The sequence below is a fragment of the Eptesicus fuscus genome, chromosome 5 (assembly GCF_027574615.1).
Source record: "Eptesicus fuscus isolate TK198812 chromosome 5, DD_ASM_mEF_20220401, whole genome shotgun sequence".
In the NCBI taxonomy this organism is placed as follows: Eukaryota; Metazoa; Chordata; class Mammalia; order Chiroptera; family Vespertilionidae; genus Eptesicus; species Eptesicus fuscus.
In genome coordinates this window covers 10,570,490-10,591,157 of record NC_072477.1, presented here as the reverse complement: position 1 = coordinate 10,591,157, position 20,668 = coordinate 10,570,490, and the positions used below count along the sequence as shown (strand labels likewise).

The window sequence follows — 20,668 nt, the reverse complement described above, 5'->3', positions numbered from 1 at the left end:
TTGTCGTCTGGGAAACAGTAAGAGGTGAAATGCAATATGAACATATTACTGAGTAAAATGCCTATGAGATGGGATGCCTTCTCTCAGCCAGAAAAAGGAGACACAACACATTAGGTCAGTCGTTAGGAGTAAAAGCCCACGAAGAGCCCTGCCTGTGTGAGGCATGAATCTGATGCTCCGACACGTCTACCAGGATTTGAATAACGGTTTTACTGAGTACACATTTAAAGGGGAAAGCTATCCCTTAAAAAAGCAAATTCAAGAATCATTCAAACACAATTTTACTGGCACAGTTTCTGAGTCTAACTATTGTGAGCTACTTTGTCTATGTTAAATGTAAACTCCTCATTTTTCAAGCTGACCTGCTAAAACTAATAGGTTTTATTTTATTTTTTAAAATGTTATTGAACTTACTGGGGTGACATTAATCCTACCTAATAATAGACAAATATGCAAATTGACCGTACCTTCGCTATGCCCACAATTGGCCAGGAGGCGCGGGGGGGCGGGACTCAGGGTGGCCGGGGTGGCCGATTGGGCCGGCGGGACACTGAGCTGTGTTGATGGCGGCGGTGCGAGCTCAGCGTCTGTGCCATGGCTGTGCTGCGGCACAGAAGGGGCCTCTGGGGCAGCGAGCTCATATCCCGCTGCGTGGACCATCAAAAGCGGGGGAGCTGGGTGCCTGTCCGCTCAGGCACCAGGCCTTTCAGAAGCCTCCGCCATGCCAGAGGCTTCTGAAAGGCCTGGTGCACCAGCAATCAAAAGCAAAAGCGTGGGAGCTGGGTGCCTGTCCACTCAGGCACCGGGCCTTTCAGAAGCCTCCGCTGCGCTGGAGGCTTTTGAAAGGCCTGATGCACCAGTGGACAGGCACCCAGCTCCCCCGTGATCGAAAGCGAAAGCGTGTAGGGGACCCTACACGTGCATGATTCAATCATGCACTGGGCCTCTAATATAATCATAAAGGTTTCAGGTGTACAATTCTGTACTACATCATCCGTATATTGTATTGTGTTCACCACCCCAAGTCAAGTCTGTTTACCGCCCCCTCCCCCATTTACCCTCTTCTACCTCTGCCACCCCCCTTTCCCTCTGGTAATCACCATACTGTTATCTGTGTCTATGAGGATTTTTTGTTTTGTTTTGCTCTGCTTAAGCCTTTCACCTTTTTTACCCCGACTCCCCTGCCCCCTCCCCTCTGACAGCTGTCAGTCTGTTCTCTGTATCCATGAGTCTGTTTCTATTTTGTTAGTTTATTTTGTATAGCCCCAGAACCATAAAAAAGAAAAAAATTCCACTTTTATAAAAGCAAAGATCATTCTGTCTGAAATGAAGTTTCATTTTTTAAATTTCATGATTTTGAAAAAACACATATACTCCTGGAAGCCATCGTCATTTCCCGTGAAAGAAAATGTTACTGGGACACAGCAGTATCACAAAAGTGAAATATACACTGTCAAATAAAGGCTGCTTTGCTATGTGGCAGATACAGAGCTTGTTTCCATATAATGGGTAGGAGAGAGGGGAAGAGGCAACTCCAGCTGTTTGCAAACCTAGAACACAAGGTTTTTTAAACTTAGACTTGTGAAAATATTAGCATTTTAAACATCGATATTAGCTTTGGATTATACACTGAGTGGCCAGATTATTATGATCTCTGAACGCATAATCTGGCCACTCGGTACATATATATTAGAGGCCCGGTGCATGAATTCGTGCATGGGTGGGGTCTGGCCAGCCTGGCCAGGGGGAGGGGACATGGGCGGTTGGCAGGCCGGCCTGACTGCTGGTCGAACTCCTGGTGGAGGGGACAATTTGCATATTAGCCTTTTATTAAATAGGATATACACTGAGTGGCCAGATTATTATGCGTTCAGAGATCATAATAATCTGGCCACTCAGTGTATTCAGGAAAGTATAAGAGACAAAACAGAATTATTGTATTGGGGCATGTAAATAATCACAATTTATTATCTACTTTTAAGACCCTTTCTATAGAAATATAAATTTTAAAATGCATTGACTGCGATATAAAGAAGTATCACAAACACAAACAAACCTGATCATACACCATGACCAAGTAGGATTTATCCCAGGAATGCAAGGATGGTATAATATCCGCAAATCAATAAACGTGATACATCACATAAACAAATTGAGAGATAAAAATCACATAGTCATATCAATTGATGCAGAAAAAGCATTTGACAAAATCCAACACCCTTTCTTGATAAAAACTCTCAACAAGGTGGGAATAGAAGGCTCATACCTCAACATAATAAAAGCTATATATGATAAACCCACAGCAAACATCATACTCAATGGACAAAAACTAAAAACATTTCCCCTAAGAACAGGAACAAGACAGGGATGCCCACTCTCACCACTCCTGTTTGACATAGTACTGGAAGTATTAGCCATTGCAATTAGACAAGAAGAAGAAATAAAAGGCATCCAAATTGGAAAAGAACAAGTAAAGCTGTCTTTATTTGCAGACGACATGATATTGTACATAAAAAATCCGAAAGACTCCGTCAAAAAACTAATAGACTTAATAAATGAATTTGGCAATGTAGCAGGATACAAAATTAACGCCAAGAAATCTATGGCCTTTCTATACACCAATAGTGAACTTACAGACAGAGAGACTAAAAAGGCAATTCCATTTACCATCGCACCAAAAAAATTAAGATACCTAGGAATAAACTTAACTAAGGAGGTAAAAGACCTATACACGGAAAACTACAGGACACTGAAAAAAGAGATAGAGGAAGACGTAAACAGATGGAAGAACATACCATGTTCATGGATTGGTAGAATCAACATCATTAAAATGTCCATACTACCCAAAGCAATCTATAGATTCAATGCACTCCCCATTAAAATACCAATGGCATATTTCACAGACCTTGAAAGAACTCTCCAAAAATTCATCTGGAATAAAAAAAGACCCCGAATAGCCACAGCAATCCTGCGAAAGAAGAATAAAGTAGGAGGGATCTCAATACCAGATTTCAAGCTGTATTACAAAGCCACTGTTCTCAAAACAGCCTGGTACTGGCACAAGAACAGACATATAGATCAGTGGAACAGAATAGAGAATCCAGATATTGACCCAAACCACTATGCTCAATTAATATTTGACAAAGGAGGCATGAACATACAATGGAGTCAAGACAGTCTCTTCAATAAATGGTGTTGGGAAAATTGGACAGATACATGCAAAAAAATGAAGCTTGATCACCAACTTACGCCATACACAAAAATAAACTCAAAATGGATACAGGACTTAAACATAAGACGGGAAACCATAAAAATACTAGAGGAATCCACAGGTAGCAAAATCTCAGACATATGCCAAAAGAAATTCTTCACTGACACTGCCCCTAGGGCAATGGAAGCTAAAGAGAAAATTAACAAATGGGACTACATCAAAATAAAAAGCTTTTTCACAGCAAAAGAAACCATTAACAAAACAACAAGAAGGCCTACTGCATGGGAGAACATATTTGCAAATGGCATCACTGATAAAGGTTTGATCTCCAACATCTACATGCAGCTTATACAACTTAATAAAAGGAAGATAAATGATCCAATAAAGAAATGGGCAACAGACCTAAATAGAAGCTTTTCAAAAGAAGACAGAAGGAAGGCCAAGAGACAAATGAAAACATGCTCAACGTCACTAATTATCCGAGAGATGCAAATCAAAACAACAATGCGGTACCATCTCACACCTGTCAGAATGGCTATCATCAACAAATCAACAAACGACAAGTGTTGGCGAGGATGCGGAGAAAAAGGAACCCTCGTGCACTGCTGGTGGGAATGCAGACTGGTGCAGCCACTGTGGAGAACAGTATGGAGCTTCCTCAAAAAACTGAAAATGGAACTCCCATTTGACCCAGTAATCCCACTCCTGGGAATATATCCGAAGAAACTAGAAACACCAATCAGAAAGGATATATGCACCCCTATGTTCATAGCAGCACAATTCACCATAGCTAAGATTTGGAAACAGCCTAGGTGCCCGTCAGCAGATGACTGGATCAGAAAACTGTGGTACATCTACACAATGGAATACTATGCTGCCATAAAAAAGAAGGAATTCTCATCATTTGCAGCAACCTGGATGGAATTGGAGAACATTATGCTAAGTGAAATAAGCCAGTCAATGAAAGAAAAATACCACATGATCCCACTCATTTAGGGATAGTAAAGATCAGTATAAAGTGACGAACAAAAAGATAGATACAGAGACAGTAAAGCATCAAACAGACTTTCAAATTACAGGGGGAAAGTTAGGGAGAGGGGGGGGAGTTATGAAATCAAATGAAGGACTTGTATGCATGCATATAAGCATAAACAATGGACGCAAAACTCGGGGGGGGGAGGGCATGTGTGGGTGTGGGGTGGGGGGGTAATGGTAAGATATGTACACATATAATACCTCAATAAAAAATATTAAAAAAAAAAAAAAAAAAAAAAAAACACAAACAAACCTCATCTTCTGTGTGCACACAGTGGGAACTCGGCAGCAGATGGGAGCTTTTGAGAGGGGAGGTGTATTCCCAAGATCACCTTCAGGTATAGTGATTTGGTATTTTTTGCTACAGTCTTTGATCAAAGTCAGTCACAGGTCAGTTCAAATTCAGAGAGCAGAGAAATCAACTCTTATTTTTTTGGTTAATCCTCACTGAAGGACATTCTTTCCATTGATTTTTTTTTTAAGAGAGAGTGGAAAGGAGGGGGAGGGGGAGAGAGGAAGAGAGAGAGAGAGAGAGAGAGAGAGAGAGAGAGAGAGAGAGAGAGAGAGAGAGAGAGAGAGAGATGTGAGAGAGCCACATCTATTGGTTGCCTCCCTCACGCGCCCCAACTGGAGCAGGGAACCTGCAACCCAGGTACGTGCCCTTCACAGGAATCGAACCTGCGACCCTTTGGTTCGCAGGCCTATGCTCTCACCACTGATCCATGCTGGGCAGGGCTCAACTCTACCTCTTGATGGGAAGAAGGCCAAGCCACTTTGCACAGGGCTTACTGACAGGGGTAGGGCATTGTGACCATCCTTACAAACAACCAATCCCCACAACCTGTGAATGCGTGTGGTCCTTTTCCAGTGTAGTGGCTCTCTGAATAAGGCTTGGGGGATTCATGGGAGATCTTCACTCAATGAGTTCAATGTGAGAGATTTACTGCAGTTACCATAAAACCTTCTATCTTCACACGTGCACATGGGCATGGACCTTGCACTTTGGCATGCACAGCAATGTTCTAGGTGTGTGAGGGGCTGCGTCCCCACCCCTGGGCACCACTGAGCGGCAGATCACAGACGGGAAGAGCTGTGCCGCAATGCAGGCAGGCAGCACACGCTTAGCGCAAACTGAGAGGTCCCGACATCACAGAGGATGATCAGAACGCCTATCGGGGAGGGGACCCGAGGAAGGGGCAGGGCTCAGACAGCAGGTACAGTGGAAGGCACATCCCAGAAAGGAGTCACCATGCCCGAAGGGGCCACGTGGGAAAAAGGCAGGATGTGTTGAGGTAACTGGTTCCTCGGTTAGGGGAGAAGTTAGCAGAAGCACCTAAGAGGAGGGTAGGAGCCAGAGGGTAGCCAACCTTGAATTCTGAGTTCAGGACTTCGGCCTTTACCCTGTACACCTAGGTGGAGGCCTAGACCCCTGGACTAAGGAGATGGGAAGAGGGTTGACAATAGAAAGACACAGAACACGCAGAGGGAGTGGGTGATCGAATGGATCCGAGCAAAGACAGAAGGAAAAATCAATGGTGACTGCAAGAACAAATCTGAGAAAATCGCGGTATCACTGACAGAAATCGAAAGAGCTGACTCGAGGACAAGGATAATGACTTCCACCTCAAAGATGACGAACTGAAGGGGACAACAAGCACCTGGGAACATTATCGGCCATTTATTAACTGTGTGGCCTTGGGAACATTATTTACCTCTCTAAGCTCAGTTTTCATATCTGTAAAATAGGAATAAGAAGAGTGTACACCTCATTCGGTTATTGTGAGGATTGGATAAAATAATGGATACCTGGCACCCATTAAAGCACTAAAAAAAAAAATGACATACTTTTGTCATCATTATCCAATTTATCACTTGACGAATAGCCCAATGACTCTTTTGTGTCACATGAACTCATGACTATCTGATAAACCTCTTATTGGGTCCTTTTTCTCTCTCTCTCTCTCAATACAACAGATAATTTAAAACATTCTATGCTAATGGCAGTCCTTATAAATTTTCCACAGCGTTTGGGTCTGAGCAATTTATAACCTGGAGAAAGCTCCAATTTCTACGACAAATTTATCACTGCAAACCATTAAAACCGGTATGTCAGCTGGCCCATCAGGATTAAATGTGAACATTGGATGGCTGTGGTCTTTCCTGGAATCTTCTAACCCGAAGTCAGACATGCTATCCATCGCGCCACTGGTCCAGGCTGCGACTGTGGTTTTTCCTAAAAAGCATTACCCAGTAGTTTAAATGGGGCTTCTGTACATTGAAAAGCTTGAAATATATATATATATATGTCATGTTCTATTGAAATTGAACTGGAAAAGGGCCCTTCAATAAAATGATTCTTTCAAAATCTGTATATATATCATACATGACTTAATAATAATTTGCAACATTCTAAGGGATCACTTTGAGATGAAAGTTTTCTCTTTTGCTTTCTTTGTTTGGGATTTTAAAAAATAAGATTAAATAGCATACGCTTCTATAGTAATAATGTAGCCACAAAGGGGACATTAGAAATGGGGAAACTGAGAGAAGGTAAACCCCAGGGAAGTCTGAGAATTTAACACTGCAATTCTTAGCAAGCCTGGGAAGAGATGAGCACAAATATTTATCACGTACACAGTAGGTGCTTAATAAACATCTGTTAAATAATGCTGAATGAAATGGAAGAAACGAAATTATCTGCTTTTTCTTTTGTTCTTCATTTCTTGCCATTAGATCATGCGCACTATTAATGATCACTTTCTTTAGAGTCGGTAGACAAAAGGCATGGAAACAGAGACTCGAAGTCCTTCAGAAGAGGAGGCAGAAATCCAGAGAGGCTAACAGGCTTGCCCAAGTCGGTTCCCCCTAATATGGGATCCGAGCCTGAAGAACGGCCCCACGGCCCCGGGCACATCCCGCTACCCCCCAGAGGCGAAGAAAGAGCTATGGAGAAACTCAAGCCAGTCAATTTTGTGATTTGTTTCAAGGTCTAACAAAAGGCTGAGATAGATTCCGAGAAACGTGGACTTCAATTATTTGAGCCATAAATGTTTCCCATTATGATGTTTAAACCGTTCATGACAGTCTAAAATACGGACTTTTTTGCCATTAGCGCAGTCACATCTTACAGCATTGCAGTATGAGGGTTTTTTGATATTTTTATCAAAAGATTTTATGGCCAAATTGTCAGAAATCAAGGGGGGTAAAATGTACAATTCAGCTAGTGTTTTCCTATATCCACAGCCGTAGGTCTATGAAAAGGGTTATAGCCATAGATTATATAGCTCTATTTTTGACTGTGAAAATTTATATGCTGTCTAGATCTTTATTCTATTGAAATTGAACTGGAAAAGGGACTTCAATAAAATGATTCTTTCGAAATCTGTAAACTGTAGTAGATCTGACTGATAAAAAGACTCAAAATCCCTTTAAAGGGTGCGCATGGGGAAAGATACAAAAGAGGAGGCGAAGGTTGTCCCTTGCATGATGGGCATGTTTATTGGCGTTTCCAATCTGGAGTCAGGCTGTCTGGATCAAAGCCAGAGTCTATCAGTTAATGTGACCTTAGCCAAGTTACTCAGCCACTCTGTGCCTCAGTTTCCTCATCTGTAAAATGGGGTGATAACAGCAGCCACTTCAGGGGCTTGTTGTGTGGATCAAATGAGTTAAGACAAGCAAGCACGTGGAACAGGTCTTGGCACGCAGTAGGCACTTGATATGTGTTAGGTATTCTGATCGCTCCCTCATGTCTACTTACCTTACCAACTACATCTTTCCATCTAGGGATTCTTCCAAACCTAACTCAGTTGTGAAGTTCCTGGACTGCCCTGGCTGAAACGAAATACTTTGTCCTTCCACAGTGGGCACCACTTTCTGCCTTACCTTATGGCCACTCCATGGGACTGTCCCTGCCCGATTGGTGGCCCCGAAAATGCCTTGCACTTGCACGTGCTCATAACTATCTGTGGGATAAATCGACATACAGAGTCGTCTTCTATTGCCTTACCAACGAGGAGCTGCTGTTATCACTAGTACTGAGGAGGAAAGGCTGGTCTTAGGAGGCCCAAACTGCAAAGTTGAGACAAACATCACGACTGCCCTCTGGAATAAAGCATAACTTATGAAATGCAGAGGTAGTTTGACTTCATGAAAACTAAGGGAATTTCTGGAACAAAATCAGTACAGAAAAAAAACCTCAGATTTAAAAGAAAGCCCACTTGGTCTGTATCCCCTTCCCACCCCCAACCCCCCAAAATGGACAGGGTGTACATTTTTGTCATCTCTCAATTACCCAAAGTGAAGAGGAGTGGACCTTCCAAGATAAATGCTCACCTGGCTGGGGCCAATTATTCCTGCAGTCACAAACCTTGTACATTCTTCTGCCTCTTTCTCTAGGAAAATGTAGACACCTTCACAAAATCATCAATAAACAGTGAGTGTCTACTATGGGCCAGGCATAGTGTTTTTATATGCAGTCGCTCATTTAATCCTCCAAACAACACTATGATGTCGATTCTCTTCATTTCTATAGTTTACAGATAAGGAAACTGAGGCACAGAGAAGTTAAGTAACTTTCCCAAAGTATATTGGCTAGTTCAACTCATCTTATTTCAATCCATCTTCCCACATGTATTGTTCAATATGGGGTGCAGTGGGGACCAGTGTGGAATACCTAGGGTACTCAACAGCTAGTTGGAAAACGAGGGTCAGAGGAATTCTCTCGGGTGCAGGTCTGGTCTGGACTGGGTGGGCAGGAAGGGCCAACCGTGTGAGTTACAATGAATTTCAGGGGTCAGAGGAGCTCAGGCTAGATGCAAGCTGACCCCAAATCCTAGGGGATGCAAGCTGATAGGCAAAGCAATGGAGTCTCTGGGCAACAGTAATATGGGAGACCCAGTGGATGTTCCAGATGACACATTCATTTTAGAGCAGAGACAGCCAGGAGCTTGGGAGAAGGCAGAGTTCTGGCCTTCAAGGCAGGAAGCTAGGAAAGGGGAGTTAGAGTTTGAAAGAAGCCTTCGTGCTAATCAGGAAAACGCAAGAAGCTGGACATGCTGAGCTGGACACACACTGTGGGGAAAAGGAGAAGGTGAGTTTGGGAAGGTGGTGCCTGGGATCAACCCAAAGAGAGGCCACCCTTGCCACATTCGAGTGAGCCATTCTCCGCACCGCAATAGGAGAGGTGGGGAAAACCAGAAATCTGATCATGTCACTTCCCTGCACGTTTCAATGGCTTCTCAAAGTCCTCAGGATGAAGTTCAGACTTCTCAGCAATTTACAAGGCCCTTCGTGATCTGGCCGCTGCCTACCTCTCCACTCTCATCACTCTGCATGTATCCTTCTGGTGCCACCCACCCACCCACCCAGACAAATGAAAACAAGTGTCTTCGAGGGCAGACTGTCCCACCACCCCTCAGCTATCCCAAGTGCTCTCCTGTTGACCTCCGCAGAGGCGCTTGGCCCAGGACCCACCCTCCCTCTCCCGGCCTGGCTCCTTCCATCCCTCAGGGCTCACACCGGCTGTCACTTTCTCACCGCCCGTCCCCAGCCTATAGTGCCCTTCCTATATTTTCCCACAATGCTTGGTGGTCATCTTTCGGGATTAACTATCTTAGATTCTAACTACCTATCTCCCCAACTGGACTACAAGCTCCTAGAGCAGGCGTCCTCAAACTACGGCCCGCGGGCCACATGCGGGTGTTTTTGCCGTTTTGGTTTTTTACTTCAAAATAAGATATGTGCAGTGTGCATATGAATTTGTTCATAGTTTTTTTTTTAAACTATAGTCCGGCCCTCCAACGGTCTGAGGGACAGTGAACTGGCCCCCTGTTTAAAAAGTTTGAGGACCCCTATCCTAGAGGGTGGGGCATTGTTTTGTTTGCTGTCATATATTCCCAGTGTCAGCAATGCAGTAGATGCTAACAAATATTTGTTACCAAAACCAAGGAAGATATAAGACTGAGGGGAGAAGTACACAGGGCAGAGCCACCTCCTTTAGTGACTGGAGGGCAAAGAGACAAGAGGGTATGCTGCGTGTTAAGTAGGAGGTGAGGGCCATACTTCCAATCAGGAGTCCAGGGAGGAAGTGGAAACATTGGCAAATATCAAATCAAGTTCAGGCTCTGATTTGAAAGCCACACACAGTGTGTCCACTGGAGTCCCAAGAATCTAGATGTCTGCTGAGTACCCAGGTCACTTTGAGTGTCCAGAGCTTCACTCCGAAGACACGAGAAGCTGACTCTGGAGTTTTTATCTCGTGGGAGAAGCAAGAAGAAAGAGGAGGGAGAACCCAAGGATTCAGCAAAGTACACGGCTATCTCTTTAGAACCGACCTTGACCTGAGCCCACTGATTGGGGGACCGGGAAAAACCAAGAACGAAATAAAGAGAACTGGGGACGCTGAGCTCCAGTATTGGGATGTGGCAAAGGGAAACAAACCATCAAGGCTATTTTGTTTTCATCATTAACAAAAGTGCACCTCGGTCACATGCTATGGATCAGGCTTGGGGGGAAGCAAGACAAATTAACCTAAGGTTACTCACTTTGTGATAGCTTAAAGCAAACCACTTTTAGCAACACTCGGAAGCCAGCAATAAAATAAACAGAAATGCAGTCGAAGGAATTTCAACATGAAAATTGGGGGGAGAAGAACTGCACAAAGCAAAACAGACAAAATACGAGGCTAACCCAACAAACGCTAAACCCAATAAATGGGCATTGCCCTGCGCCCTGGAGGACGGCCCAGGAGAGTGCCTTTCAACAAAGAATGCTTAGGCCGCCAGCTCGGAAAACTTCAGCTCCTGAAAGGCTGGGGGAAGGCGGCAGCCACTGTGGGTGACACGGGGAGCACGGGGTGGAGAGGCGGCAGGTCACGTGTGATTTCAGGTGCTGTAGACAAACACTGGAACCTTCCCCTAGCAAGACAGGATCAGACAGGCCACTCCCCTCGCCCTCTCTCCCCCCATGCACTGCCAGGGATAAGAACCAAGTCCAGGTCATAGTGGAGAAATCTGACAGCCTTCTCTTCTCCGTGTGCAGACAGGAAGACCCTTGTAAATACATCCAGGCTACCGCCCTGGTATCTAAAGTGTAGAGATGGCCCTAACCGGTTTGGCTCAGTGGATAGAGTGTCGGCCTGTGGACTGAAGGGTCCCAGGTTCGATTCCGGTCAAGGGCATGTACCTTGGTTGCGGGCACATCCCCAGGAGGGGGGTGCAGGAGGCAGCTGATCGATGTTTCTCTCTCATCCACGTTTCTAACTCTCTATCCCATCTCCCTTCCTCTCTGTAAAAAAAAATCAATAAAATATGTATTTTTTTTAAAAGTGTAGAGATGAATGAATCCAGCCAGGTAGCCCAAGTGAAACAAGGCTTGGGCAGCTCTCTGTGGACCTGGGTGCTGGGGACAGGGTCCTCTGGGTTAGAGCTCAGCGTGCTCCTCAGTTTTGCCCTGGGATAGGCACAGCAGTCAGAGCAGTGACCCTAGCAGTAATGACCTTCACCGCCACCAAAACAGTCCCCCTACACCCAGGCCCCTGCCTGAGCATTTGTTCTGTGCCAGGCACAGAGCTAGGCCCTTGGCATGAATCAGCTCGGAGAACCCTCCCCACAACCCCTTATCATCTTCATTTCATAGCCACTCACTCTACAGACAAGGGAGCCAAGGCGAATGGAGACACTTTTCAAAGGTATCACAGCCAGTAAGCAACGGGGCCGAGCTTCAGACCCAGACAGTTCTCCCGGAACGTGCTCTCTCACAACAGACTTGGCCAGAAGCCCACAAAGAAGGCAGATCATCAACAAGACTTATTTAACTGCAGCATGGTATGCAGTACTATGGACCAGGCGAGGTGAAACAGGGATAAGATGGATTCCTTAAAAACAAGAAGACCAAGAATTCCTTTCACTTACACTGTAAAAAAATTATTGAACTTTATTAGCCTTTTTTTTTTAAATGACCCCCTACTCTTAATATTACCACATCTATCCAGCAAATATTTAGGTTGTTCCAACCCCTACGGAGACTAGCAAAACAAAACAAAAGGAGAGTTGATAAGAGACAGCTCAGAGGCTTTTTTTTGGTGGCAGGACCCAAAATAACAGAGTTATTTAGCTTCAAACACTGGGAGACTTGAGGATCTAAAGTTCCTTAAAATCTCCTTAGTACAGCACTGCTTTTCGCTCAAATTTTACATTGCTTTCTTTATTGAAATTTCTGTACATTAATGTGTGCTTTTTTCTTTCTTCACATGACCTATTTTCCGACGGGACTGAGGGGAGAGAAAAAAAATCACACATGCATATTTAAAGCCACAAAAATATTTAAATTCTCCCTATTTTGCCCCTACATTTTTAGTGCTTCCTATTTGAGATGAAAGATAAAAACTCATGTGTGAGATTAATTGTGACGATGAAAGAACGCTAGGCAGTTGCTTAAGAAACGAGAACAACAAAGGAATAAACTACTGCAGGCATCACCAGGACCGGAATGACACTGCTCTGTGTACTTGATTTCCATGGCAACCAGCAAGGGGAAGATGAATGTTTCATAGTCACTCGGTGCTGCAGTGAGCGTCTATAAATCAAACTTGCATAAAGAGCACACGGCTTCTGCTGTGGGCTGTGCTCAGAGCCGGTTTATTTTCCTGTTGCTGCATAATTATGGATAAGAAGCACAAAGCAATGAGGTCACTTTTCGTGGGGAACAAACTCAGAAATTACTAATACACCTGCAGCGGGGGATGCCATTCATCCAGCGAGAGACAGAGGCAGGCGAGGCAGAGGCTGAATGAAAGCCCTGCCTGCCCTGTAGGGCGCAGACGCGGGCGCTCGGCTGCTCGGGCTGAGCACTGCCCTCCCCTTAGCTCTCTCTGCTCTGAAACGTGTGTCGGTTGGAGCACCTTAATTAACTGCCTTGGATACCGTCGAAGTTTGCATTCTGACAGTTGGGCAGAAATGATACTCCGTATTTAATAGGAAAGTTTTTGGAGGCTGAACAGGCATCCACTTGTTTTTATTGAAAATGGCTCATCGTGTGGCAGTTAGGATGGGACAATAATGCTCAGGCACAGAGTTGGGGGTCAGGGGACCTGAGTTTTGATCCAGGTCTATGCCACTGTGAATAAGTGATTAAGTTCGCCTAGTCTCCGTCTTCTGAGCTACACAACAGGACAGACGGGCATCTGTGATTGCTCAGGTCGCTGCCACCACCGGATTCCATGATTCTGGAAACTCTAAATCCCAAAGGTCTGAATCTATCAACCCGATCTAACCAAAGATGTTAGCTGTGCTGTTCCTCAAAAAATATGTTCCTGGCTAGCTGGCGTGGCTCAGTGGTTGAGCCTCAACCTATGAACCAGGAAGTTACAGTTCGATTCCCAGTCAGGGCACATGCCTAGGGATGTGGGCTCGATCCCCAGTAGGGGCTTGCGGGAGGCAGTCCATCAATGATTCTCTCTTAACCTTTTGCACTCGGATGTCGAGTGTGACTCGACACGGTTAGCATCGAGATTAAAATTACTCTTTGAATGTATCAATAATTTGAAATATAAAAAAATCCAAATAAATAAGTTTGTATGAAAAGAAACTCCAGTTTTTTATTCTACTACCACGCTTTGTAAAATCTGGGATATTTAAAAAATTGAATCCCGAGTAGAATAAAGGAATCGAGAAAAAAAGCGAATGCAAAGGGTTAATATTGATGTTTCTAGCTCTCTCCCCCTCTCCCTTCCTCTCTGAAATCAATATATAATATATATTATAAATATATATATATATATATTCCTTATACTGTCCATATAACAGTTAAATGCTATACTGGCTAAGGCACCTAGTTATTAAGAGTTTTATAATTTTACTGTTTATTGAAGCCTTCTTTGGACTTGTTTCAACTTTCCAAACACAGAATATGCTGTGGAAAATGTAATAAAAACACTCAGTTTTGTTTTTAAAATATGTTTTTATTGATTTTAGAGAGAGAAGAAGGAAGAGGGAGAGAGAGAAAAAAAAAAAACAAAAAACACAATCGGTTTACCTTCCTGCACACATCCTGGCCCGGATTGAACCTGCAACCTGTGCATGTGCCCTGACCAGAAATCGAACTGGTGACCTTTCGGTGCATGGGATGACCCTCAACCAACCGAGCCACAGGGGCCAGAGTACAATCAGAGTTTTTAAAAGTTCTAAAATCAATCATGTGCTCGGCTGGCATGGCTCAGTGGTTGACTGTCCACCTATGAACCAGGAGGTCACGATTCAATTCCTGGTTAGGGCACATGCCCTGGTTGCAGGCTCAACCCCCACTTAGACATCAATGAGGATCATTGATCGGCTGCCTCCTGCATGCCCCCTACTGGGGGTCAAGACCCCAACCCGGAATCGAACCTGGGACCCTTCAGTCCTCAGGCTGAGGCTCTCTCCACTGAACCAAACCGGTTAGGGCGAAGCACCTGCTTCTTTAAGGCCGCAGCTCTCAGAGGCGAGCTGAGGCGCCCCTGGCGTCATCTTGGGAACAGTGATGCTCAATAAAAGTGTGTGGAACAAGTAAATGAGTGGACAAACTCTGAGTAACACCTTCGCTCCGCCCTTCAGCAATCATGCATTCCCTTCCTCAATTTTCAATGTTTAGTCAGATTCAGGCCAACACATAAATATCTCCAGGACAGACGGGCAGATATAACTAGGTATCTCTTTTGTGAGTCTGAGTCCTTACAAAATCTGTGTGGAACTTTACAACCTAGAAAGATCTTTCCACTAGTGAAGCACGAGTCATTGTCCTAAGGCCCAGTCCACGCCTGGGGGTATGGTGCGGGCCCAAAAATAATGAGCCACTGCCCTGACTGGTGTGGCTCAGTTGGTTGGAGCATCGTCCCGTGCACCGAAGGGTCGCAGGTTCGATTCCCTGGTCAGGGCACATACCCAGGTTTCGGGTTCAATCCCTGGTCAGGGCGCGTACAGGAGGCAACCAATCCATGTTTCTCTCCTACATGATGTTTCTCTCTCTCTCTCTCCCCCCACCCCAAACTTCCTCTCTCTCTAAAATCAATAAAACTTATCCTCAAGTGAGGATTTATATATATAAAAGCCAAGTGACAAGAACGACTGGAATAACTGGAATGACTGGAATGACCAGGACAACCGGTCGCTATCATGCACATTGCAGCTGGACAACTGGCCTGATTGGGGGTGGGTCCAGCTGGCCAACCTACTGAGGCCCCTCTCTCCAGCCAGCCTGGCCTCCGATTGGTGCCCCGCACCCCGATTGGGGATGGGGCTGGCCAGCCAACCTCCTGCATTCCCTCCCCCCAGCTGGCCTGGCCCTGATTGGCCCTGATTGGGGCGGGCCGGCCAGACCCCACCTGTGCACGAATTTGTGCACTGGGCCTCTAGTTTAAAGTAAATAAATATATATCTGAGCCGCAGTCTCTGCTTGAATGAAGGGTAAACAAGATCCAAAGAGCACTCCTGACCCTCATCTAACGCCTATGCCAACTGTGGGGAGAGCTGTTACACACTGGGGAAACTGGGCTGTAAAGAATTTATATAAGTGACTGACAGTTACGAAATAGGTAGGGAAATTCAAAACCCGCTCTCCCTGACTCCGAGGCTCTGAGCGCCTCTCCGGCCACATTCAACCAGCAGACTACTGCTCTATGGGACCTCCTGGGCGCTGAAAACAATGGGCCAAAAAGGGTTTAACAAACAAATCCAGCCCCTAGAAAGCACATCATAGTGAAGTAAGAGTAGTGCTAACAAGAATCGACATTTCTTCCATCTAAACCCGGCACCTAAATAGGACCAGGAATACGTGACTGCCCGCACCTCCATTCCCCAGGCCGCAGGCTAAAGGCCATTTCCCCGGATGGAGCCAGATGCCACCCAACATGCAATTTCCAAAAGGAACGGGACGAGAGCCAATGACATCTTCACCGTGTAGAAATGTATTCTGCTGTTCGTCAGAGATGTGGGGTGGTTCCTAAGCTTAGAAGATGCAATCATTTGGGCATATATTTTCAGTACTAATTTTTCAAAAACTAATAACATTTATTAGGAAACGCTCCAGGTGAGCCTCCTCTCCTCCCAATTAATTTCTTATCGGAGTTTTTTAGCACCACCACCTGGTGGCCTGGATCTACTACACATTTGCTTGGCTCTCCCATCTGCTTTGTTCATTAAGAGAGGATCATACATTTATTTCACAATTAATTTACAGCAAAGTAATTTATTTCCGTCTCTAAATAAAATTAGAAATGACTTTCCTTGTCAGTCAAATAAATAACAATCCACTTTGGCTTTTTCACATAAGAAGGTATAGTTCGGTTAGTAAGTCATTAGAGACAACGAAATCTACTCACTAAAGCTAATTTGATTTATTCGACCATAAGCTCACACTCCAAAAGCAAGGACTAATAAGAACTATAATGAAAATTAGAAACTAAGAGAGAAAGAGAGCAAGGTAAATGGTACGGAATACTATGCTAGCCTACAGTGTCTATGTAAGACATTCATTTAATTGGAAATGAAAATGAAGAGGCAATTTCACATTTCAAGAATTTTGAGCCTTTTCCACCAAGATTCCTGACTCAAAGATGGAGTCTACCATTTGAGGTATGGCTATATGTTGCCATTTATCCTTCTTCCCTGTTTAATTGATCCATATCTGGCAACGGAGAGCAGTATACAGCACAACTGAGCCCTGGGGGCTCAAAACTGATCTCTGTACAATAAATCCATCTGTGAGAATAAGTATTCCTGAAGAAGTCCAATTTCCCCCCAAAAACAACCAATTTGTGGATACAAGATGTCTATGAAAAGTACATCCAGCCACTTGTTGTCAGGACAAATTTGTAACCAGTAGAATGATTCTACACTGTAAAAATTTGCAGAAACTTCTCTACTACACAATGTACAAGAAGAAAAAGGTTCCGTCCAGTTAACTGAATTTGATCCTGATGGCAGAGTTCTGTCACCAAGTTTTCTCATCTGTAATAAAAAAAGGTGTAATATGCTAATTAGACCAGACGTCCTTCTGGACGACCTTCCGGAGGAAGCCAGGGCTGGGAAGGAAGCCTGGGTCCCGGGTGCCAGAGGGAAGCCGGTGCTGGCAGCTGAGGGAAGGAAGGCCTAGTCTTGCATGAATTTCATGCATCGGGCCTCTGGTAGAGTATAAAACTACTACAGTAAGTTTATAATGATAGCAGTTTAAATCTCTATACAAATGCGTGGTCAGGTTCATATGTTTTAAAAGCCTCTGAGTCTGCCGAAACCGGTTTGGCTCAGTGGATAGAGCGTTGGCCTGCAGACTCAAGGGTCCCAGGTTCGATTCCGGTCAAGGGCATGTACCTTGGTTGCGGGCACATCCCCAGTGGGAGGTGTGCAGGAGGCAGCTGATGATCGATGTTTCTCTCTCATCGATGTTTCTAGCTCTCTATCCCTCTCCCTTCCTCTCTGTAAAAAATCAATTAAAAAATATATATTAAAAAAAAATTAAAAGCCTCTGAGTCTAAATCTGCAATTGAAAACCCAGGGAAGAAGACAATCTGTAATAGGCCCAGATAAAATTAAGGGCCAGCAGCTGCTCTACCCAATTTAATACGACATACTTTGAACATGCAAACTTTGCTCAACCTCATTCTATTCCTTTGCTCGTTTGTTTATTCATTCACTCGTTCATTCCTGCATTCACTGAATACTTTCTCCATCAAACAGGTGAATTTCTACAAAAAGGGAACAAGTTCGAGACTTCTACTGCCCCCTCCCCTCCTTGGCAGAGAGCCTTGATCTGCCATCTCCAAGTCAGAGAAGATTTCTGCTTGAAATCACAAATGGGTTACCAGGAACCCTAACAAGAAGATGACTTGGGTTAAGACAAGCATTTTTTTAACTTGTATTTTTCTTCCTAAATACATTCTTTAACTTGATTCCTGAATGACACTTAATGTCAAGTGTACTTAGACATTTTAATTGTAAATTCCATCTACTGTACTATTGTTATTAGGCAGTGGTATTCTTTTTTCAAAAGAATTTTTTATTGATTTCTAGAGAGAGGAAGGGAGAAGGAGAGGGAGAGGGAGAGAGGGTTTGGGACGGACACACACACACACACACACACACACACACACGAAGTTAGAAGAAAATCAAGAGCACAAGCCTGCCTGAGTATGAAACTTGATTCCACTACTCACCAGCTGGTGACCTTGGACAAGTCCTTTGACCTCTGCGGGCTTTTTCCTCATCATTAGGACAGACCCTAACCCATGAGGAGGATCCATTCAGCACAGTGTCTGGTACATACTAAACACTCAGTAAATGCCAGCTGCCAGTGTCACGTGGCTGCTGTTAGATGCATCAATGTGGCCAGTGCTGCTGGAGTGCTAAGGAAGAAGAGAGCTGATGTGGGCTGGAGTGATCCAGGAAGGCGAAGCTCTAAGGCACGGACACCATTTGGGTAAGTGGATGGGAAGTCAGAGCAAGAGAAGAGAGGGAAGTGAACCTGACGTGAGCAAAAATGCTACAAGAGAAATGAGACAGGATCAGTATAGAGCAAGCATGTCAGAAGGAGGGAGTAGAATTTTTGAGAGGGGGAGAGGGAAGTGGATTGTGGTATGAGTGAAATGCTAGGAGAATTGCTAAAAAGGCATGCCAGGTCTGTGTGTAGGGTCTTTGTAAGTCAGGCTGAGGAATCTAGACGTTACCAGGTAGGCAATGAAGAGCTATTGAAGTTAAGGAGTAACAACAAAAAGTAATGCTAAAGCCCGGCCACTGTGGCTCAGTGGTTGAGTGTTGTCCCAGGCACCACAAGGTCGCCGATTCAATTCCCAGTCAGGGCACATGCCCTAGTTGCGGGCTCGATCCCCAGTGGGGGATGTGCAGGAGAAAACTGATGGATGTTGATGTTTCTCTCTCATCAATGTTTCTGTTTCTCTCTCATCAATGTTTCTGTCTCACTCCCCCCTCCCTTTCTCTCTCTCTAAAATCAATAAAAACATATTTTAGAAAACACAAAAACAGTAACGCTAAATTACTCTCACTATCCAAAATTTAACTAGAAGAGTAACCAGTGATTTTCAAACTTTAATGTGCAGATGGATTGCCCAGGGATCGCATTAAAGAGAACACATCTGATTCAGTAGTTGGGAGTGAGGCCTGAGATTGGGCATTGCTGACAAGCTCCCTGCTGGGCTGCTGCTGGTCTCTGGAGCCTGTATGAATGACAAGAACGTATCTATTCAAGGTAGCTGAGTGGAGGAGAGTGACTGCAGAGGAGTCAGGTAGACAAGATGGCTAGACACGAGGTAGCAAAGCCACAGGCCAGCCTGTCACAGACAAACCCAGTCCTGGAAATCTTTGGTTCTGATTTTAGGCTATATGTTCAGAGAATAACCAAAACTTTGAAATGTAACGCTTCATTCTGACCTTATTTTTTTCTTGACATCGAAAACAATGTTAATTTAAAAATCTCATACAAAATAGAAATTTCTCCAATTATGTACACATTTTTTAAAAATATATATTTCTTTATTGATTTCAGAGAGGAAGGGAGAAGGAGAGAGAGATAGAAACATCAATGATGAGAGAGAACCATTGATCGGCTGCCTCCTGCACGCCCCCTACTGGGGATCGAGCCCACAACCCAGGCATGTTCCCTTGGCTGGAATCAAACCTGGGACCCTTCAGTCCGCAGGCTGACGCTTTATCCACTGAGCCAAGCAGCTAGGGCCGTACACATTTTTCTTATTTTATAAACACAACACACAATTTCATCAAAATTTTCACCTGGAGTTACCTATCAACTACAAAAGAAAAACGTTAAGAAATGGATTCCTTCTTGTAGAAAGGAAAATGGCATGAATACATTCATGATGTGCGGCCATTAATAACTTCAAGGGTGACTGGAAGGGTCAGCAACATCAGGTCACAAGAAAGACACCACGGCAGCCGTTTCTCGTGTGACAGGTGGATGAAGAGAAAAACAGCCTGGGTGCTACTACAGCGAGAACAGCGTATTCAGCCACAGATGCAGACGAGAGATGGGATACGCCGGCCGTAACACCTGTTACAGGGACATCTCAAACCCTCCACCCTGGGCTGGGTGGCTGTCAGACCCAGCAGTGTCCTCTGGAGAGCGGGCTTTGCCACACCGACAGAGCACATCTGTATTCACGGGGCGGTGGATTCTGAATAAAATCTGTGAAACGCAGAGAAAAGAAAGAAGACTGCCAGGCCACTCTGCAGGATAGATAACCGCATCCGTGAGTTTCAGGGCTGGAAGAGGCCTGCCAGACCCTGTAAGACGACACCCTCATTTCCGAGATGAGGAGAGTGCAGGCCGGAGAGGCTCGGAGATGTGTGGGAAGTCAGGGAAGTGGCTGAGCTGGGACCAGAACGTGAGTCCCTCGATACCCAGGCCCTGGGGCTCACTGCA

At 44.7% G+C, this 20,668-nt stretch overlaps 1 protein-coding gene across 1 annotated transcript in view; it reads right to left on the bottom strand.

Annotated features, from left to right (window-relative positions):
• The window catches only part of EFCAB11 (EF-hand calcium binding domain 11), a 129,977-nt gene that overhangs the window by 76,848 nt on the left and 32,461 nt on the right, over positions 1-20,668 (bottom strand). The window lies entirely within an intron of this gene.